Here is a 15,748-nt window from a genome sequence, read left to right on the forward strand (position 1 = left end):
AGTCTCTCTCCTGGCAGGAGTATCCTGGCCATTGACAAGAACACTGTCCATATAATACTCTCTAGAGTTTTACACATCCATATTCTGTTTCTTACCCAGACCCATGGACTCTAAGGATACAGTTGCCTGAATACCCAAGGGTGCTTCAGCAAATAGTTCAAAGTGAGCACTAATCATTTGTACTTCTTCCTCTGTGGAGAAGGCTAAGGGTGCAGTGCTGATCCCTGCAGGTTTACCCTTGCACATGGGATCTCCTTTGACATGGTCAGTTGATCCACAAACATAGCATTTAATAAATGCTCTCTTAAATGTGGGCTTCTGCTGACCTCCCTCTGGTTGAGCACCAGAGGATTCACTAGCCCTATTTGGTTTCCCATCTGGCTTACCCTGGTTATGGTTGGGGGCCTCTTCTGGATGGGAGGTATTAGAATTCTCCTTGTTATCTTTCTTTGGCTGCTTTCCCTCATCCATCTTCTGAGTTGCCCCAGAATCCTTGTGAGTAGCCCTGTTGGGGCAGCACTTGGCTGATTCTAAGGACATAGATCCAAAGAAGTTAGCTACGGCTGCTGACTTAGCAGCCGTAGCTAACTTCTTTGGATCTATGTCCTTAGAATCAGCCAAATGCTGTCTGAGTTCAGGAGAGCAGGCATCATAAATCGACTCCAACATAACAAGATTTCTCATACCTTCATAAGTCTGTAACCCTTAACCCAACCATCTAAGTTTTTCAAACATTCACATACCCAGGTAGCCCAAGGGGTACCATCATGCTTTTTGAGGGTCCTAAACCTTTTAAGGTACTGGAAAGGGGTCTTCACAAATCTAGCAATTAACGCTAGCTTCACACACTTAAAATCCATCCTATCCACCTCCCCAACTCCATCAAATCATCAGATGCAACAGTGGGTAGCCTAGAGAAGAGCCAGGGAAGCAACAGATTCCCTGTAAAACCTTGAATACCATGGTTATATTCAAACATTGCCAACCAACCCCAAAATATCAAGCTTAACCTCATACATACCCACAATTTCTTTAGGCATACAGGGTCTCTTAGGACTGGAAGACCTAGATGACTCTAGGAGAGAAGCATTTTCAAGAGATAACCTTTTCATTTCTAGTTCATGATTCAACTCCATTTCTCTGAGCTTAAGTTCTTGGTGTTTTTATTCAGTTTGAGCATTTAAACGTTTGAATTCCAGTTCAAGCCTCATCTTTTCTAGAAAAATGAATTCAGGACTGAGTGTAGGACCTGGTGGTGTTGAAGCTTGAAGTTGTTGAGCAGGTAATGGAGCAGTGAGGCCCACATTATGAAACACATCTTGTTCCTCGAACTCATCAATAATAGACACATTATCATTATTTTCCACATTGCTGAGGGGTCAGGTATTTCAGACCCACCCTCCAAACTTTGTTTTTCTAACAATCTTTCAATCAATTGCCTTTAACAGAGAGATTCCTTTCTCTACACAGATTTTTTAAATAATCCACAGTGTAACTAAGGAGGGCCTCCTGACTGTAGCTTTCCATATCAGACATGATTAATATTGCTTTTTAGTGATGTTAGCCTTTTGGTTAGTTCATCCAAGGTAATGGCAGCACTCTAAGTGTAATTACTATACTTGATCCTCACCGCTATACACCAGTGTTAGACAGAATTATATGCAGTACCTTTTGGGAACACTACACACAATTAAGACTACAAGTGACAGTACAAAATCACCTTTGGTATAAGCCTGTACTACACAGTAAAGTGGTGAAGGTGCTGTGTAACACCCAGTAAAAAGATGATGCCTGTGGAGTAGGTGAGGCTCCACAGTCTATGAACACAAAAATGTTAAACACACACAGCAAAACACATGTAAGAGTGGGAAAAAAGGGCTCACACTCTTACCAGGTGAAAAAAATAAATCCTAGAAATCCAGCAAAGCTGCTGAGGGACTCAGTAGGTAAGGGAAATTAGCCATTCTTCAGAATTCTACCTAACAATGAGCCATTGTCAGCTCACCCCATTTGACAAGAAGTCAAATTTGAAGCCCCAACGATATTAAATATCAACAAGTTCCAGTTAGAGCTAGTCAAGGGGTAAAACAGGGGTGCACACTTGCCCCATTGCTCTTCAATATATATATTGTTGAACTACCAGAGGCTTTGGAGCAGGTTAATACCTGCCCACCCAAGATAATGGGATGAAGGTTTCATGTCTCTCATATGCAGATGATACATTTTCTGGCCTGAAAAGATCTATGGCAGAGCTCAAAAGATCTCCGAGGCTATGACCTTATTATGAACTATGAGCAGACTAAACTCATGCACTTTTCATATAAGCATGCATCTGTTCCCAATCTGGTCATAGATGGACACCTTATTCAGTACGTCTCTAGTTTAATATCTGGGCTTGGAATTCATCACTAAGGTAGATTACAGAGACTTGATTGTAGCAAAAAAGCGAAATGCAATAACTAACTCGAAAATTATGTAGAGATGCATGAGAGCAGCCTCTGGCTATAGTTTCTGAGGTATTCTTACTCTTTACAGTGTTTTTGCTCCTCTGTCCTTTATGGTTTGGAAGCGATCTGTATGCAAGACTTTTCCTGGTTAGATGTACTGCAGGGCAAATTCCTGAGGAAATGCTGGGACTGGGCTCTAGTGTCCCAGTTGAAATCATCTGTCTTGAATTGGACCTCATATCATTATCTACTATGGCCCAGAAAAGGCGAGTTGTATTATTTTTGAAATCTGGCACAGTGCCAGTATGCCCACTGTTACACCTATCAGGAAAGCAAGTCCCTCTTCCCCATTATGATTCTTTGGCATCATTGTCTCATAAGAGCTTTGAAACGCTAGGTTAGAACCCAAACTGGGATGATAGTTTACCGGAATTAATCACAAAAGCTACTCGTAAGTTGGAGCAATGGGACTGGTGTGTAAACTATACCCATCTCGCTACGTTGAGCAGCTACTGCGTTGCTATTGACCAGCTATCCCACGAATATATATCTCCCCTATGTCCATCACTAGAGTTACACAGGTTTGTTTTTCTCCTATGAATTGGTAAACTGCCAGCATTGGCAGCCATTGGCGGTGAACAGGGAATCTCAAAAGAGGGGCGGAGATGTCGCTCGGGTGGCTTAGCAGGGAAGCTGGAAACCGCTCAACATATATTGACAGAGTGTTGTGAGTATGGTCCATTATATACGAAGATGGTGGGACCATATGTAACTGACTATAATAGTATCAAGAGTGAATCTTTCTGGCGATATTGTCTGAATACTGAACATAAATCCATGCATATTGCTTCGTTTAGTATTTGGAAAGAAATATTAAAATCAGGAAAATTAGGAAATCCTCCCAGTTAATGTTGCCTATTGATAATACTGAATTTAGGAGGGAGTCCCATCAGTACCACCTGGGTGGGAGCTCTACGTTGTGATGGGTAGTGACAACTTTATATAAACAGGAGATAGAAAGCTCTTAGTCAACAGTTATCAACATTAAACACATAACTGTTCTGAAAGTAATCAATTCGTAATTTATTAGATCATAAAAGTACAAGTTATAAAAAACTCAGACAATTATAAAACACTGTATAAAAAATACAAATCCTAAATAGTGGCAAACACTGCCTTTTAGACTAGGAGATCGGAGATCGGTAAGGCTAAAGAGGCTCAAATTAGCATCTCTTAAACACATTCATCAATAGTTTGACATATAACTGTTCTAAATGGTAAAAAAGACATAAACCATATGCTCAACATGTTTCAGTCCTCTATGGGTTGTTAAAGGGACCTTCGTCAGGAGTAGTGTCACTGATAATTCTATTAAAACAATTACAAGATCTACTATTAATGTAAATGGCTGTAGAGTATATACAGTTACTTGTAAAACAGTGTGGCTGTAAATTTCTTCATATAGTAACCGTTGTAACTGTTGAAAGACAACAAAAGAGAGAAAGAGAGAGAATCAGCTCTAAATGCTAGATAAGGTTTCTTATAGACATGTATTAGTCTAGAGCGGGCCTAACGGTCAAAGTACCTGGTCTGCTCTGTGGAGCATGTTGCAGAAGTAGTCTTGAATATAACAAGAAATGTCTTCTCATTTGGTTGAAATTCCCTCTAATTGTAGAGATACTTCATCTGTAAAGCAAATATTATGCTAATCAGATCCTGGGTGTTTTAGACTCAAGCGGGGCCGAGAGGGGGAACACATGCACACGTCTATCCAAATATACTAAATTAAAAATCTATGTAAAAGAATATATAAAATTATTTATATATAAGTATATGGCGTGAAAAACAGGAAAAAACAGGAGATGTCTATACCTGTAGTGAGTGATAGGAGTCTCAAATCTCCTTCTTTGTAGGCTCTTAGTTAATATAAGACGGAAACCTCTGAGCGTCTGCCTTGTACGCTAATATTGATATTCAGATTGGCCGCCTGTATAAAGGTTACAAAATAGTGGTAGACAAGTGATCCTGAGTTAGTAGATTGCTAGATATTGAGGCTAAGTTAAAAAGTCTAATACGTAATAGCGCAGAAGATCTCTTACCTAGCGGATGTATATCACTCTGTTAGTCAGGGATAGAGAACGGGCCGGCCTTCGGAAAACAGCCTTCTGTTTCTTAATGTCCGGGTTCATTCATGTCTAAGTATAGAACAGAGTGGAACGGGTCTTAATATCCCGATTTTAGATGTAAAGGTCACTTGATCTAGATAATCCGTGCAACCACTAATATACAGTTCGTGAATATGTCTCGTTAATTCTAATTAGGCATCCTTACCTCTAGTATTGCAATCCTGGGAACAAAGTCCGTTATTAAGAACGCTACCGACTCGCTGCCGAATGGTTCGCATTTGAATGCTAACTGAATCGCGGCCGCCATCTTGTGTGGACTTAATATAGGCACTTGAGTCCTATTTTAGTGTCTATCTTTACTCGGAACTTTCTACCTACTATCATAAAATAGTATGTTCTATATCTCTACAAAAAGTGTAAACCCTATACCTGATGCGAAAAAACGCAAATTTGCGCGCCTTTCTGCCTGAAAATCCCTGGTTGAAGTATGGGGATTTTTGGGCAGAAAGGCGCGCAAATCTGCATTTCTCACGCAAATAATTCCATGAATCAGGCTATAAGTTTGGGTTCCGCTCTGTCCTTGTTTATAAAGTATATGAGTATAAGATGTCATAGGTGCCAGCTTCCTCTTCATTGCCGCCAGACAATGGAACTCCCTTCCACTTACCCTCAGAGCTGAACACTCCCACCTAGCCTTCCGCAAAGCCCTCAAAGCATGGTTGTTTGCCTAACTTCATTCACACCAGACCCTGTTTCACAATGTTTCTTCGTGTGACTCTATGTACTTTGTAACTAAGATATTGTACGTTCTCTGTAACAGCGATGCGATGCCCACGGGATGTTGTGTGCTATACAAATAAAAAAATAAAATAAAAATAACAGAAATCCACTACTAAGCATTCATTGGTATATTTGTTTTTGGAACTCTATCCTATGGGACAGATTTTAATATTATTATGCTGTCAGGAGTTTGGCCTCACGCTTTGTCATTTCTCTCAGCTGCTTATGAATGTCCAGCATTGAGATTTTTAGATAGTACAGAAACATGTAGGGCACTGTAAAATTCGGTTCGGAGAGCTTTGAATGCCAAAGGCAGCTTCGAACAGTCCTGCAGGTTCGTTCAGCGTTGAACATTCTAGAATCACGTCTCGCAGTGGGTCAACATCAAAAACACAGGGCTATTGGCTGTTCAGGCTTTCAGGAGCTGTGAGTTCCAAGGGACAATGTTAGTTCTTTTCTCAGGCTCCCAAACATGGGGGAGGCTGGCACATTCCTACAGGGATCCCAAAACACGATGAGGTCCAAGGCAACAGGGTGGCTAGCAGAGATGCAGGTTTTGGTCCAGTAGCAGAGTTCACCACCAATGGTCCCTGAAGATGGTTAGGGAACAGAGCTTGCCTATGCCTTGCAACACCTACTTTCAACTCACAACTGGATGGTTTAATAAAGGACTGCTGTCTCAGCAGGGTCCAGTGAAATCCTCTACCATAGTTGAATTCCCGAGAAGATTCAAAGAAGTGGTGTGAGACCCCTTCTTTTAAAAGTAAAGGTCCACAGGTGATTGGACTAAAGGTAGCCTGGTTTAGAGGTCCAATTCCTGCTCTTGGAACGCGTGGACATTGCCCTTTTGACATCACACCCAAAGTGCTTTGTGCTAAAAGATGTGGAGGGGACAGGAAATAGAGAGAGAGGCAAATAGAACCAAGATGGCAGACTCTTCCAACACCTGTACAGATGTCTCTCTGAATGCACTCAATAGAATCAATCTCCTTTAGAAATGCAACACCCTGTTCTGCCACAATCCCTTTTCAGGCTCAAGGTATTCAAGCCTTGGTTGCAACCTTCCTACTTTCAGACAGTCTCTTAATGGGTTTTAATAACTGTGCTTCCCTCTACAAAGTAAATAAACTATGGCTCATTGGCTCCTTTTACAGAATGGCACTAAAGACCCATCTCTTTTGGTCATCCTTCTAGATACTGGGAAAGTGTTTGTTCCTGTTTTTGTTTCACAAGGGGTACAGGATAGTCCCACAACACTGAGGTGAGGTGACTGTGTAAATGTTATATGACGTAACGTTACCTTCACATTCCAGCAGGTATTGTTCCTCCATACAGTTGGGTCCAGTTTCTCAATGTCTCCAAACCTTTGCCTTCAGGTCCCTACATGCAATGTTTATTTGGGGTATTTCTTTTTGCAATGTCTCTAGAAGCATTCAATTCACAGTATGCAATGTTGCTCTTGGTCACTGGCTCAAGAAACTTAACCTTCAAACTGCAATCTGTGCCAGTTCACTTTTACACTTTTACATGTTTACACTACATTTTGTAATGGCTTTAGGAACATGGCCCTTAAGCATCTCATCTGTGCTACTGCATATATGCTCTGTGTTTATCCTCTACCATCTTCCCCCCATCTCTCTCTCACTCGCTCTCTCTATAACTATCATGGCTCACTCTGCTGGTCTCTCCACAGTTTTCCCTGCATGTTGTGCATGAGAGTTCAGTCAGGACTTCTTCTCAGGTCAATCCTCTCATTCTCCTCCTATGTGTCCCAATTCTATGTTTTCCCTGTTCTTCTGTCCTGCAGGGCCATGGACTCTGTCACATGTCCATCGACACTTGAAAGGAAGGCATGAGATCAACAGTAAGAGAGAGACACAAGCGAGCACAGTTCAATGGTGTTTATTAAACTTTCACAAGGGAGAGATAAACACTTATCAAAACCTAAATCTACAGATGGGAGCAAGCTACAACCATCAAATAATAATAATGCATTCATAGTGGAGTCTTGTCAAATCAAAGAGGGTTTTATATTGAAACAATGTATTGCCAATCCTTACCACTAATTTACAAAATAAGGTGGGGTGATGCTCATGAAAAAGAAAGAAGTGTTCACAAAATAAGTCAGGATGTTCATGCCGTTGGCCTCCCTTCCCCACGTTTTCAGCGTGGGACAAGACAGTTCACTCAAGCAAAGCACACACTCTGGCTTCTGCAGCACAAGGATACAGTTCCCTTTTCACAGTTCAAGACCTTCTGTGACTAAGCGTATTTTCTTCTTGTACGTCTCATGACTCAGAGGGCCTTATATATAAAAACACCACGAAATGTACTCTTCCTTTTCCGACACTCAATTTGGGTGTTCACCCTGGATTCCCCTCAGCCGGGCTCAGATCCTTTTCCAAAACAACAAGTTCAACATTGGATCCCACTCTTCTGGGCTCAGATCCATTTCAAACTACGTTCAGATAATTATTTCTCAGGTGACTCACGGTTCACCCTGTATCCCCCTCAGCTGTGGTCAGATTCCTTTCTTTCACTCAATTAGTCTCCCTCTGCCGTGCTTGGACCAATTGTGATGTACTTTAAACTATCGAAGACTTTTGAATGTGCACAGGATTTAGCAAGACTTGTTGCATGATCACTTTGATCTCAGTATTCCTTTTTCTCACACTCAACATCAGTTGAATATCTAACAGAGACCTTTGAATGAGAGCCCACGTGGCGCCAGACCACTCTGTGTATGGTATCTTGAGTTGCCGACCGAAGATCAATCCCAAAGTTCAATTAAGTCGTTGGTGTCAATTATATCTGTGTCGCTCTTTGCAAACACCTGACACACTGTTCTCTTTGTACAATGTTGCCACTTGCAACATTGGTCCGATACACAAGCTGGTTGATATCGGTCTTTCCGACTCACCGGCTGTGCTGTCTTTTCTAATGCTGCTTTGTTGTAGGACCCAAGGACAGTACCATAGTGGCAATTGCTCCTCCCTGCCTTGTTATCGATGCAGGAGAGCCCCAGGTACCTCCAAAATACTGTGCACATTTGATCAGCCTTAGTTCCTGGTCTTCGGTGTCTTACTTTCCAAGGCGCACAAAAGTAATGGTCTTTAGAGGTCACAGGTACTTCCCTCCTTGCGGCACTCTCTGGTCTTGCCGTCTTTCTCCTTGTATTGAACTGCCATCTTGGAACAGCTGTTTCCTCCTGTGGGTTGCCTCGCTTAGAGTGTGCTTTCGTGCTGTGCCTTTTATCCATAGCGTGAAGTGGTATGGAAGTCAGGTGTGTGTAATAATCCGCAATTGCCTGACCTTGCCTGTCTATGGTGTTGGGACATGTCAGGTATACCGCTCTGGTGTTAGTCCATTGTCTCTCATGGTGAACTTTCTGTGAGAAAGGGTTTGTGTCAGTAAAGGAGGACGGGGGGTTGAGTTCCTAAATATCCTGCCTGGTAGGATGGGGAAAAGGTGTTACAGGGAAGGGGATACCGCGTCTCACCATCCAGTGTCACACTTCCACCCCGAAGACCCCTCATTCAGGTGATTCTCCGGCACTTGTCCACCCTTAGGAACTGGATCCAAAGGAGATAGCCGTGTCCTGGTCACCGGGATGACAGATCCCTGGGACTAGTGAGTGAAAGACCTTCTGGTTTCTCACACACTGAAGACAGAATTTCCGTTCCACATTGATAGCGCTGTTTCGGGTGGCATGTCCTTACAAAAATAACTTGATTATTGTTGTGAATGTTCACTGTGCCTATTTAGTGCTGTTGGATGCTATATGGGTGAGGCGTGTGATGCTACATGACATGTGACATTCCTCAATTATGGTATTCAACTGAACAAAGTACTATATGTTTGTTTTCATCCCACAGTGCAGGGGTCTACCCCTTTTTAATCTGAAAAGGAATCAGTGTATACTGGGAAATTTATCCACAACCTGACCACTGTCATGTTGACTAGAATATATGCAAATATTGTGAACAATATGCAACATTTCAAGCAGTGTTTGGCTTGGGTGCAACATCTGGACCACCATGATCCTTGGCACACAGCAGAACATGGCCATATCTAGAAGTACTGAGTATCAATGTTGAGTTGTGTAAAATGTACCTTAGGAGAAATGCTTCACAGGCTGTGTTGCCATTTGCATGACTGTGCAGACATGTTGCAAATTCTTCTGGGAGATGGGGAGAGCATCCATTCACCTAAATGGAAGTTCAGCAGGCTTTGTGTTGTCTTCCATGTTCTTAATATTCGGGGTATGCCGTGCCTATGCATAGTGTGTGTCTTTCCATGTGCTTTTCTGTTGATGTGCCCATTACAATTGTGTTTTTCGCTATAGTTTTACTTTGCCTTTTGTTAATCTGTTGCTCACTCTGAGGTACTTCCCTTAGATATTAACATATTGCTGTGGTCTATAGTTAATTAATATTCCTTTATCACTGCAGTCATGACCTGCATCTCATTAATGACAATGCTGCATTGTGGGATGGTCTTTGGGTGATCTCTGTTGAATTACTCAAAGCCTTGTTTAGTTCAAGTAAATTGTATCACCAGTATCCAAGATGAACTGTGGCACTTTCATGCATTATGTATTTTCAGTTGGCAGGTACGTCTACAGTTACCCGCTGCTTGCAAGTTATGTCACCTACCTCTTATGTACATTTGACATGTATGCATGACAGTCATGTCAACTGTCATCATACCCCGTAAATGTATATGCATATGCTGACATAGTATCAATATTTAGCGTTTCCTTACAAGAAGCCAATGTCATTGTTTATGGATGCTGGCAAAGAAGCGATCAGCTGCTTTTTGAACTACCTGTAAATGTTTGATTTGGTAGACTGGAAGGTTGATGCAGAGCATCTTTGCCCTGTGAAGGTATATATAGGTTGTATACATTTGTGTGTTGTCTTTCTGCACTCATCTTAGTGCATTTTATTTTTTTACAGTAGGGGAGGATTGAACACTTCAGTGTAATTTTCCCTCCACAGTAATTTCATGTCTTTACACATTCCTTTTTGTTGTTGCCTATTGACAAAAACATATTGTGTAATGATAGCGGTATTGTTACCATTCCATTATGTATCAACTGGATCTCTCCCAGGTCTTATTAACTCTGAAGTATGTCCATCCACAATAACAAAAGAGTTCAGGGTCTACATATACAGGGCATATCTAAATTATGGACCCAGTCTGCTCCCCTCTTCTTGGCCTCCCAGGGCCCCTTTCATCTTCTTTGCCTCCTCCTCTGATGTCCACATAATTCTTCTCTGTATTTGTATGTATTGATTTATAAAACCACTTTCACCAAAGCGCCATCTATACATATATAAAACAAAGTTGTGTTTGTTTGTGGGTTTGTATGTGGCGTTCTTGGGGACGTAACTCCTCATGAACGGTGAGGTCTGGTGTCATGAATTTTGCATGAAATATTCTTTATTTCATTGCCAAATGAATGCAACTGTTTCTGGCTTAATAGGTCATCACGTCCCCGTTTTGGTTTTTCGGCTTTGTTTTTCAGCATTACGTTTTGTGGTGTTAAACCTCCATCTAGAGGTCATTTGTAGAAAGTGCACTTCATCGTGCATCGAAACTGAAACATGATCAACACCTGATTAATTTCTGTCGCAAAATGTTGTAAAGGACAGGTACTTCACCCTCATGACATCAGATACAGTCAACAGTCACATTCCATATTCCACCCACCCACCTGTGTCTGGTCCATGACACATGTGTATCCATGATGATGTAGGTCCTGCAATATGGAAAACGCACACGCATAACACATATAGCGCCAAAGTTACAAAAACATGTGTTAAGCACACAAAGCCAAGGCCACAAGGTGTGCAGACCAGATTCACAGATATTCAGCAGTCCAGGACTCAGCAAACTCTTCAACAACTGATGTCAATCAATGGAAATGTAATGAGTCAGAACATTCACTATCTTGCCTCTGTCTCCTGGAATCATGTACATGACATTTGCAGAGTCATAGTCAACATGTTCAGCCACCACTAATGGTCAACCCCTGAGTGAATGCAATGCCAATCATGGTATGCATCCACACCAGTGGACCATGCTTGTTGCACACCACTTCTCAAGGACAGGTGACACTTGATGTTACAACTCATAGATACACATGGCACATACAGATACATGCCAGTGGCCCACCACCATATGCAAGTTACGTCTTATTGCAAAAGTGCCCATGTATATACAATGCATCACATTCTTGACTGAAAATGTCAAGCTATCCTCAGCATGTGCACAGGTTGCACCATATGCTGCACTTTCCTGTCAGTTCAATGTGTGTTACACAAACCATTGATTCCAAGTAGAAGCAGCATACACAGGTTGCACATGAACATGCCAACACTGGTTTGCATGCCCTTGTGCATCGACATGTGTCTGTGTGTGGATGCCACCATCCATGTGTGGTATAGTTCATGCTCCCTGCATGAAACACTCCCAGCACATGTGTAGACGCTGTGGATGCACCCAGGCCAACGCAGATTGCTGCCATACCATGGCATAACTTCCATCTCAGTCTGGTGGCATAACAGCAGTGAGCATGCCTAGCAACCATAGGCCCACCTCGCCATATAAAGGCATATCGTGCCAGTACATGTGGTCAACAGATGACATGGAAGGAAGCAGAAAATGGTGTGGAAGCATGGCTGACACAGATCCACAGGAGGGACACTCCAGTCTGGTTAGAAGGACCACGAGGAGCAGGGGCAGGCAGGTCACCACGGAGTTCGACGGTGCCTCAACTGACAGAGGCACTTGTGAGGAGGGTGTACCTAAGGCTAATAGAACACTGCCAAGCCCACTGGCACTGGTGCACCCTAGCATGTGCAGCATCCCCACTATCCCTGCCGAGGACATCAAGAGCAACCCTGCAAACAACCTCCCCTCACCCCACACAAGGAAGAGGGGAAGGAGGATGACTTCCACTCGCGTGGGAACTATGGAGCCCCTTAGTGGGGAGGGCATCCTTACCTCAATGCCAACATGACTGTTCCCACCGTGCAGTTGGCAGCTACCCCCCTGACCCTCACCACACCGCAGGATGACTCTCCTCCTTCGGGGGATGGCTCCTTTCCATGGTTTGAGCTGTAAAAACTCAACTTCACCCAACAGGAGTTGGAGGTCCTGTGGACAGAGGTGCTTAGCAAGTATGGGCACCTCACCAGTCACAGCTTGCTGCACACTGAGGTGGCAGCATGGGCCAAGTCCTTGACCAAGATCGCAAGCCACATCATCATGCTTGGGGTCTACCAGCGCAACGCGAAGGAGATGAAGGAGCACTGGAACAAACTCAGGTGAGTCAATGGCATGAAGGTCCGGAAAATCCATTGTTGCCCATGCTGCAGGCCAACATCAGCCCCCTGGAATTCCGTGCCCTATGCCGGATTTGCCCAGAGGACTACCATGGGGTTGTACGCATCATAAAGCCCACGCTTAAGCTCGGTAGGTGTTCTCTGCCTTATCGGCCACTACAGCATGTCGATGATTCTTGTGTCATGACTACCTGAATGCGTGAGCCACACAAATGTTCACTGAACCTCCAATGTAAAATGGCGTTGCCCTGGTATTCGCATGTGCACATTTGTCTCATGTATGTTACAAGTGTAGACAAATAGTGTCCACCACTTGTTTGTGCTGTACGTCCTTTGGTGTGTGCATTGCTTCGGTGTCCCTTTCTCCACTCTTGCAACCTTTCTTGCCAGTGACCCCATGGCACAGGATAATGCCTGTGTGACACCTCATGTCATGTCAGAGATGCAAGCCGACCCACAGGATGTGCAAGAGGAGGAGGATGGCGGATGTGGAGATGTCTTATGTGGAGGCAAAGGTGCGGCACGAGATGGCACAGGATAAGCAACAGACAGGGCATGCAGGGCCATGTAGCCCCCAAGTGTCTGCTGCAGCTAATGTGCCTCCTGTTGCTCCACCTGTCCTCCCACCACTCGTCAGTGTGTCCTCCAGCCAGCTGCATGAGGCCAGCTCCCCTTCCTGTACTGTCTCACGCCCTTGTTCCCCTGTCAACCCTGCACCCCTTCCAGATCTTGGGCCAGCAGTAATGAACAGGAAGTGTGCCTCTTCTGCTGCCCTGCATCGGACACATCTGTGTTCTGCAACACCTACAGAGGACGGGTGCACAGGGCCGTATGCGCTACCTGGACCATCTTTTCTGGCTAAAGCTTGCCCACCTATGGAGGTAATTGTGCCCGCCCCAGTGACTGAAGGCACTGCACCTTCAGGGGCCTGCCGATTGTCACCATGGCTCAGGTCCCCACACCTGGAGATGCCAGTGTGGACTTTAACAAATAGTTGCTGGGGGTCCTGCATGAGGTGGCAAGGGGGGTCAGGGAAGCAGGGAGATACAGTTGCAGGAACAGAGAGCTTTGAGGGAGAAGGTGGCAGGGCTGAAGTCTGAATTGAGAGAGGCCTGAGGGGAAATGAGGGAGGTTAAGGATGCTGTCTGTGGCTTTGAGGGAGAAGGTGGCAGGGCTGAAGTCTGAATTGAGAGAGGCCTGAGGGGAAATGAGGGAGGTTAAGGATGCTGTCTGTGGCATTGAGCAAGATCTGTCACTGCCACAGACAGCCCCTCACTTCACACGTCCCCTGTGCTCTTGCTCCCTTTGACTCCTCCTACATCTAGGGGTGGCCAGTGGGGACAAACAGCGGGCACCTCCTTAATCTCGCCAAGCCAGTGGCTCCTGCATGGCGAGGTGAAGGAAGAGGACATTAAGATGATCGTCCTAGGGAACAGTGATGCAGAGGAGGCAGAGTGCGGCATATGATTTTCCCAAATGTGTCCATCTCATTTCACTTTCCCTTTCAGGTTTGCGCTGTATCTCTGTTTGTTTTTCACCTTTAATTTTCTCATTTGGCCCTCTGACTCCCATGTGGATTCCAACTGTATTCACAAGCTTTAATTTACCTGCACTCACAACTTTATGCATTCCCTGACCATGTCCTTGTGTACCTTTTCCCTTTTTTTTTTACACTGCGAGGTAGGGGGGGTTGGAGGGTGTTAGGTACTATGCATTTCTGTACGCCGCTACCATGACTTACCCACATCAGGGAACTACATACTGACCATGGACTTTTCTGTTATGTCGATACAGTGATTGGGGTCATGTTTTCTGCTTCCTTGTGCTTTGGGGGTTGAAAGGCTCATCTGCAACGGTAAAGGGCACACTGTTTTTTGTGTCCTATGCAGGGTGGTTTTTGGACATTCGGCTGCTCCTCTTCATGATACAATTGCACTGCAGGTGAGAATGCTGCCAGTATGCGTGTAATAATGTGTCCCACAATGAACAAATGTGTGAAGATCTGCATGCATTTTGAGCCTTTTCCTGAGCATGTGCATGTATGTTTTCTAAGCGCAGCATGGGACCCGTGCTAAGGGAAAGGATGTCGACACAAGTCCATCTTTGGGGACCTCTATATCTAATGTAAGGGCACTTATTAACTTGCATGGCTCGATGTATGTGCGTTGCTGCAAACTGTGGGGAGGGATGGTGTCTCACATCCTATATCGGCTTCTGAATGTGCCTTCACTCTCCTTGTCCCTACGTCCCAGAATTCTATTTTTTGCATGAGGTGATTGTCATTAACCTGCCATTTGGTGGGTCCCTGTTGATCATGAACAGTGCCATGTGTGGCAACATGTGCCCCGATGCCATGCTCTGCATGGTGACCGATACCCATCTGCTACTCCTATGATGCTATCAGTGTCATTTGTATTCAAGTGTACGGTTGCCCCAGCTACCATGAACTTGTGTGTGAGAGTGTGTGTTTGTACATGTTGATAGCTGCTCAACCAGGTTCCCTGCACTGTATTTCGGGATTGTGGCATTTTCCAGCTTCTCTCACATGCTTTCTGAATGGCTATGCAGGGATGGTGGGTGCAAGTTCCATTGTGGGGAGGTGTGCCATTCCATGGGGAACACACAGGGGTACTGTTGTGGCCTTCTTGTAAATGTGTCATGGTGCTTTCCAATAGGTCAACTGTTGCTGTGTCCTCTGTCACGTGGTCATAGTTCACATGAGTGCAGGGTTGGACATCAGCTGTCATGTTGGGTGGAGGGATGTGGGAGGCTCACATTTTGGGAGAGGTGATGTCTGCAGTGGGTGACTGTGGAGCTGTACTTCCTCATGTGGGCACAGCTGAGTTGTTTCCACAGTGTGGATGAACCGTTCAGGTGAGCCAACGTTATTCCAAGTTGTGCACACTCCCCATCATGTCTCATGCCAGGAAGTGCAAGAATGAAGTGCACGTTTGTATTTTCATGTCACTACCTGCCTACACTATCAGTTGCCTGAATTCCAGAGATGTTGTGGAATCATAATTTGAATGATCTATGTCTGCAT

At 44.3% G+C, this 15,748-nt stretch overlaps 1 long non-coding RNA gene across 1 annotated transcript in view; it reads right to left on the reverse strand.

Annotated features, from left to right (window-relative positions):
• Positions 1 to 3,573: 3,573 nt before the first annotated feature.
• Positions 3,574 to 15,748, reverse strand: part of LOC138526590 (uncharacterized) — a 74,049-nt gene continuing 61,874 nt past the window's right edge. The window contains exons 2-5 of the long non-coding RNA XR_011283641.1: positions 4,547 to 4,642; positions 4,320 to 4,434; positions 4,033 to 4,133; positions 3,574 to 3,924 (exon numbers count right to left, since the gene is read on the reverse strand). This is a non-coding gene — a long non-coding RNA (uncharacterized lncRNA). The remainder of the gene's footprint in view (positions 3,925 to 4,032; positions 4,134 to 4,319; positions 4,435 to 4,546; positions 4,643 to 15,748) is intronic.

This window comes from Ambystoma mexicanum, chromosome 7p, assembly GCF_040938575.1.
Source record: "Ambystoma mexicanum isolate Mex_15411 chromosome 7p, UKY_AmexF1_1, whole genome shotgun sequence".
Lineage (NCBI taxonomy): Eukaryota > Metazoa > Chordata > Amphibia > Caudata > Ambystomatidae > Ambystoma > Ambystoma mexicanum.